This window comes from Mus musculus, chromosome 12 (genome assembly GCF_000001635.26).
Source record: "Mus musculus strain C57BL/6J chromosome 12, GRCm38.p6 C57BL/6J".
NCBI lineage: Eukaryota > Metazoa > Chordata > Mammalia > Rodentia > Muridae > Mus > Mus musculus.
In genome coordinates, this window is record NC_000078.6 from 33,823,919 (window position 1) to 33,831,029 (window position 7,111).

Here is a 7,111-nt window from a genome sequence, read left to right on the forward strand (position 1 = left end):
CATGACATCATATATGCACCACTTATCACAGCTACCCAGGAGATAACACTGTGCTTCTTCACACATTCTGAAAGGAACTTTAACCAACACAGTTCCATCAATTTCCTCTTGCACTTTGGGTCATGGTGCTCAGTTCACCGAAACATACACTGTGATTTTTTTTAAAAAGCCACTATTATTAGTTTTGCTCTAGGTATCTAGTACATATAGGAGAAATATTTTAGGTTTATATGTGACATTTTATATCGAGTAACATACTTATTGTTTCCTGTGATCTGGAGTCACACATTTCAATGCACTGTTTTTGGTTTGAATCTAACATTGGATGTCCTAAGCTCTTCACAGAGAAGAAGAACTCCTGATGTAGGCTTGTGGGGCTGTTCAGTGGACACAGGTCCACAGGCCTGGTAACCTGAGTCCAATCCTCAGACCCCACCAGTCACAGGAAAAAACAGACGTGTCAGAGTTGACCTCTGACATCCGTACATATGTGACAGGTTACCATCTGTGTACAAACACATATGTACACAGAGTGAGAACATATAAAACTACTTTCTAAAAGCCTTTAAAATGAAACCCAGGGAATGGCTTTGCCTGTTGCCCCAGTCTTGGAACCCCTCATTGCTTACAGTCTGGCATGACTTTTCTCCTGTGCAGAATTGAAAGGCACTGCAACTCACTCTTCTTCCTCGGTGGGTTCAGGACAACAAATCTTCCTCTTTCCTCGCTGTGGAATATAACTAATGCCTTTGTTTTCTCTATTTACTCTTGCATTTTCTATTTCACTGCTTTGTAGATATTTATGATATAACTTGTTAAACATTTTCATATTTCTATTCTTGGGTGTTCTTGAATGTTGTGTACTTATAACTACAGTTTCCAACAATTTTGGAATTTTTTTCTTGTTCTTTCTTGAGCTTTCCTCTTTGCTCTAGGTTTTGTCAACACATTTGGTTCCAGCTCACAATATAACACACATTAACTTTTTTGTCTTGTCTTCCATTTGGGATCATTTTCATTGCTGTGCCTTTAATTGCAATATACCCCTTTATGTTTCATGTTATCAATCAAATATTTCCTACTTTTCATTTCAAATACATTTTGATTTCTAAAGATTCACCTGAGTCTTTCTTATGTTGCTGCTCCTGTCACATGATGTTGCCTCTTCCCTGGCCTCACCGAGCATCTGCACTGCATCCATAACAGCCCCTGGTGTCCTAATGTGCAAATTCTGCCTTCTTAAGTCTGTTTCTGATGATAAATTATTAAATCATATTTCACTGCTTGTGTGCAATTCTATTATATTTCTATTGAACTACATATTGTACTTGCTGGGAGTTTAGGAGCATGGAGCTAACGTCAAGATTCAACTTTATCTTTTTTGGCTTAGAAAGAGAAGGAAAGAAAGAAAGAGAAAGAAAGAAAGAAAGAAAGAAAGAAAGAAAGAAAGAAAGAAAGAAAGAAAGGAAGGAAGGAAGGAAGGAAGGAAGGAAGGAAGGAAGGAAGGGAGGGAGGGAGGGAGCAAACAAGGAAGGAAGAAAGGAAGAAGGAAGAAAGGAAGAAAGAACAAGAATAAAAGAGAGAGGGAGCAGGGATGGAAGGAGGGAGGGAAATTTGAAAAGCCCTTTATTTAATATATATTTCTAAGAGGATTCTGCCAAATGTCCTGTATAGCAGGTGCTGACTCCAGGAGCTCAGGAGACTGTCCTCCTTCCTGCTCTCCTGGCTTTTCCCTTGATCTCTGTGTTTTCTCCACATGTGTTTAGAGTGGTAACCAGCCCCTGCTGAGCTTCAGAGCTCCATGTCTGTGCTGTTTATTTTGGCTTCAAAATTCTACAAGGTTTGGCCTCTGCAAATCTGTCTCAGCCACTCTGCAGGATTCAGAGCACCATTCAGGGTTATCTTTCACCAGTCCTCTTGGGAACTGTAGACTAGGAGCCAGGAGAGTGGTGGCAGTCACTGTCTCTGCTGTGTACCTCCCTTCCCAGGGGTAAGCAGACCCAGCTCTGCTTAGCATCTGAGATCAGAGGAGTCTATGATGTAGCTTTCTTCTTTGAGGAGTCAAAGCTAGATGTCTTTCCTTGCTCAATGTCTGAAAACAAATTCTAATTTTAAAAAAATGTTTTCTGGTGGTTTAATGTTTGAGTGTAATTCTGACTTAACCCTTTATCCATCATACCAAATAAGGAAACCCTTTAGCTGTAATTATCATTGAATGTTTAAAAACTATAAAGTTAAAACAAATGTAATTATCTATTTTTCTTTGAAAGCCTCCCCAACATGTAATAACTTTCCATTTTCTGTTGATCCATTGGAAGAGAGACAGAGAAGACACATATAATTCTTGCTTTTTTTTTCCTCTCATGCATCCATGCCCCATGCTGTAGTGTAGTTAAGTCCCAAAATATTTAATACTTCACATTGAGGATTAAAAGCCTGAAACATATAAGAAAGAACTATAATGTATAAGTGTATATTAGTTATATGTTTAAATCGTTCAGGTCAAAAGCATTCTTCAATTCAATGTTGTTTGTATTCCTAAGAGAACTATGTCTTTAAGTCTCTACCATTTTCTTAAATGAAAATTTGAATTATTGAATTTTTCTAAATTAACCCCTCTATGTAAGATTGCATTTTCAAATATGCATTCCTACTGGGCATACTTAATAGGTTTTTAGATTTTGTATTCCTTGACTTTTGGGATTTAGAGAGAAGTTCACGGTCTTTGTCCACGTTCCTGCTTCTTCCTAAATAACAGGCAAAGAATTTTACATTCATCCCAGAGCTTAGGAGTGAGATGTTAAATGCAATTAAACATCACTTATCAGTTAGGAGTTCTTTCTGTGAAGACAGGTTTATTTTCAAATAAAACTACACATCAGTCTGAGGCTTCCCCATCAATCTCCAGGGAAGTTTCAGGGGAGCAGAGAATTCCAAGTTTCTCTCATTAGAATGTAAAGCAGACACGATTCACAGTAATATTGTCCACCCCCTAACCCCCAAATAATCACATAAGCAGGGATGTTAAGTTTATCATATTTTCATTTGGTTTTGGTTTAGGCTGGGTTTTTCTTCTTAAGCAAGCATGGAAGATTTCCTTTGTCCAAAAAAACAAAACAAAACAAAACAAAAACCTATGAGTTATAGAGAAATTTGAAGTGAGAATTGAACTGAGGTATACCGACGATGACTGATCTTTGAATTTTAAACCCCCAAAGCTCAATCTAGGTCAGCTATGCCTTAATCTTTCATTTATGAAGTAAGTACTTTGGAAACACATGTACTAAGAAAAGACACACTGGCAAAGAACGGTGTGTTCAGTGGTTGGGTAGTATGCAATGATGACATTTTAATTTTATGTGCCACCAAACCATTTTGACATTATGAAAACACTAGGTAACATTTGTCACAGCTAGGAGAAAGATTTCAACGTTGCATCTGTAATTACTGCAGCATGAAATTAAGAATACTTTGATTTTTTTTTGAAAGCGGTCAGAGTGTGTCTTTCAAGGTTTTAAATTAAATCAGAGGGTACAAACAGTTTGTGCAAAAGGAAACAACGTCTCCACCAGGAAACCTTGGATGCAGAAATTGACAATGGACCCCAAACTGTTACTTGTTCCTTTTATTGATTGCCAAAACCTTTGTTCCATGAGTTGGGGTGAAAAATGAGAGTTGAGCCATGGAATTTGCATACTGAGCATTAATGACCATTACTGATTTGACATATTCACTAACCTCAAAAATAATTCTGAAATATCTGAGGTTAAAGTAGATTCCCTGCCTCTCCTCTTTGCTATCACTTTAAATTTGTGAACTCAAAGGCTGATGTGGTAGACAGAGTTTCAGTTCATGCCAGAACATACCCAGAGTTGAAGCATTTATTTCAGGGGTCCTGTGTCATTTCTCTGAGTCTTTTCTAAATCCTGTGTAGTGATGGGGGATGGGAATCCTAATGAATGTGCCTATTAGAAATATTAGGGAAATAGTCTAGGAAAGCAATAGTTCCTTAGCTATAAAACCAAATATATAGCACACAAATCAAATGTGATGGTTGCACTAATTCGTTAACTATGTATCATGAGCAGAAATAAGAAAATCCAATAAAGGGACTCGCTTTCACGATTATTTCCTCTAGTACAAAGACTGATCATTAAATGAGACAAAACTCTGGAAGCAAACTTACGGTGTGAGGCTATGCACGGGCCACACATAACTCTACATGGAAATACTATTCAGGAAAAACCCAGAAGCCCACATAATGCCCTATAAAGTAACAGGTGCCACCTGCCCTTGTATGTTTCAGAAAGGCAAAGAATTGGGGGCTGCTGCATGCAGTCAATAATAGGGCATGTAGAAATCAAATGCTCTTGCTTCCATCTTTCCTTCCAAGGCTTAAAATCACGAGCCATGGAAACCACCCAGTCACGATTTTAATTTTACGTATTCAGGTAAGTGCCTGGTGAATGCTTCCCTGGGAATGGGGCAAATTGCTCTGTGTTTTAGTGACATTTATTGCAACAGCTTTTTAGAATGACTTTAGTATTTCACTTACAGGATCCTGAGGCAGATAAGACTATTGGTTGACTTTTTTTTTTTTTTTTTTTTTTTTTGGTTTCATGCTGTTGCCTTTTATGGAAGGCTATGTGCGTCAAAATGATGGTTTCTATTATTTATTTAATGAGGATAATGGGAATGAGAGTTTTGTTGGAATAAGTAAGATTTTATGATAACATTCTTAAAACTAATTATTAAATAAAATTAGTATTTTACTTTTTTGTAGACACGTCAATTACTGTCAATTACACATTTCAAATATTAGACTTCATTTGTTAGTACGTTAATACATCAAAAACTTACATTTGATGATTAAATTATTCAACATTAAACATTTAAAAATATTTTTTATGTATATGAGTACACTGTAGCTGTCTACAAACACACCAGAGGATGGTATCGGATCCCATTAGAGATGGTTGTGAGCCACCATGTGGTTGCTAGGAATTGAACTCAGGACCTCTGGAAGAGCAGTCAGTGCTTTTAACCACTGATCCATCTCCCCAGTCCCTAAACATTTTTTAAAAATCATAATGGCATTCAAAATACAGGCAATTCCATTCTAATGAAAATTTTTTCCCAGAAATTCACAGGAGGATAACTGCTCCCTCAGTTGTATTCCACAGGATGTGGATGCATGATCACCCTGAGAGCTGCCAGTCAGAGTCCTAAATACTAGCTTTTGATGAATATCAGTGGTGTAACACATGTGGCCCAGATGTCAGCTGGCATTGGCCCATGTCAGAAGATCACACCTAGACAAGAGTTTTGTGACCTCAGCTTCTTCAAAAACATAGAATTCTTCTTGGGATGTGCTTTCCTGTCCCACCCAAGTATAGCAGATAGGAATTAATTTGTTTTACATTATTAATTAAAACTGGCCATTTTTATTTGTTTATATGCCACTGAGCAAAAATAAGTTTTTGCTATTTGAGCCTTGTCTTTGTGATTGTACACTTTAATTAGGTGATTCTTCGTAGTGCTCAGATTATAAATTGTCTGATGCTCTAAACATTTTGCTATTGGGTGAGACTTTAGTCTGTCTCATTTTAAGGCTCCATTCTTTCAGATTCAACTACCTTTAGCGCAGTAAACCATGTTCAGCATGTTAGTTCTCAAATAGTTGACTAAAGGAGCTTTCATAAACAAAAGTGGTCTGACCTTTAAAAGGATTCAAATATCAACAGTTAATATAATATTTCATTCTGTGGTTCACACAGGACACTGTAAACCTTGCTGCCATCAGGCACCCAGTGGTATTTTTGGTGTACACCAGTGCTCATTCTTTCTGCAAACTTTCTTCATCCCACACCACCCTACAACTGAACACTTGTAGATTTTGCTCGATTGTGTTTGAGATTACAATTTGATCAAAAATTTTCTTTCCCTTTCTCCCTTCAAACCCTCCTATTTTCTCCTCCCTACTCTCTTCCAAATTCATGACCTCTTTTTTAAATTGTTATTGTATGCAAATATATCTTTGTCTACACATACATTTTCCTAAATATAACTTGAGTATGTCCAGTGTTACGGCTTATCACAGCAGACCATTTGATACCAGACAATCAATTGGTGCCTCTCCCACTTGCTGCTTTAATAAGTTGCCTGAATTTCTTTGGTGGGGCTGAGGGAGGCCTTGTTCCCTTTATCCCATCCTGCTTGGTGTGTTTGTTGGTGTCACTCTTGTTCAGCTCTTGTTTGGGTTTATAGAGCCTCCCTAGCTCTCTGGTTACTGAGTAATTGATTCAGAAGGTAAGATACCCTTTGGAGCTGCCTCTGTTAATGTAGCCATCATCTCTTCCAAAACCAAATTGTAATACTATGTAACCTAAACTGTACTTAAATTATAAAGTAAGAAGTTTATAGGGAGTGGACACGTTTCTATGCCATACCTTTCTGAAATAATGAGAATAGAAGTCTTGTATCTGGTCATAAGCCTCCACCCCCAAAATTCCCCATCAGGTCTCCCTCTCGGCTTCACATTTAATGTCCTGTTTGTCTTCCCTTTGCTCATTTTCTCTCTGTCTCTGTTTCTCTCTCTCTCTGTATCTCTGTCTCTGCCTCTGTTTCTGCCCCCCTCTCTCTCATCTCTATCAAAGTTAAATTACTTGCTCCTATTCATATGCATATGGAATCATCTACTAGGGTATGGAGAACTCACCAGTAACCACAGCCTCAAAAAAAAAAAAAAAGTGACCCTCCTTCCCCATCCATCAACTGTGAACACCTTCTCAGCGAGGGCTGGAGCCTCTCTGGGGCTCTCTGAATTGGAGTCTTTAACTGGCTTTACCCCATACCCCACCTTCAGATTACACTTCACACAATCATAATCATTTCTTGACATTAATATTCTAAGTTCCCTCAATGTCATTATAATTATATTCTATATAAGATACTATTCTGGATTTTAAAAAATATGGTTATCAACACAAAGAACAAAAACAGAGAAAGAAAGGAAGGAAGGAAGGAAGGAAGGAAGGAAGGGAGGGAGGGAGGAAGGGAGGGAGGGAGGGAAGGAGAGAGAGAGAGAGAGAGAGAGAGAGAGAGAGAGAGA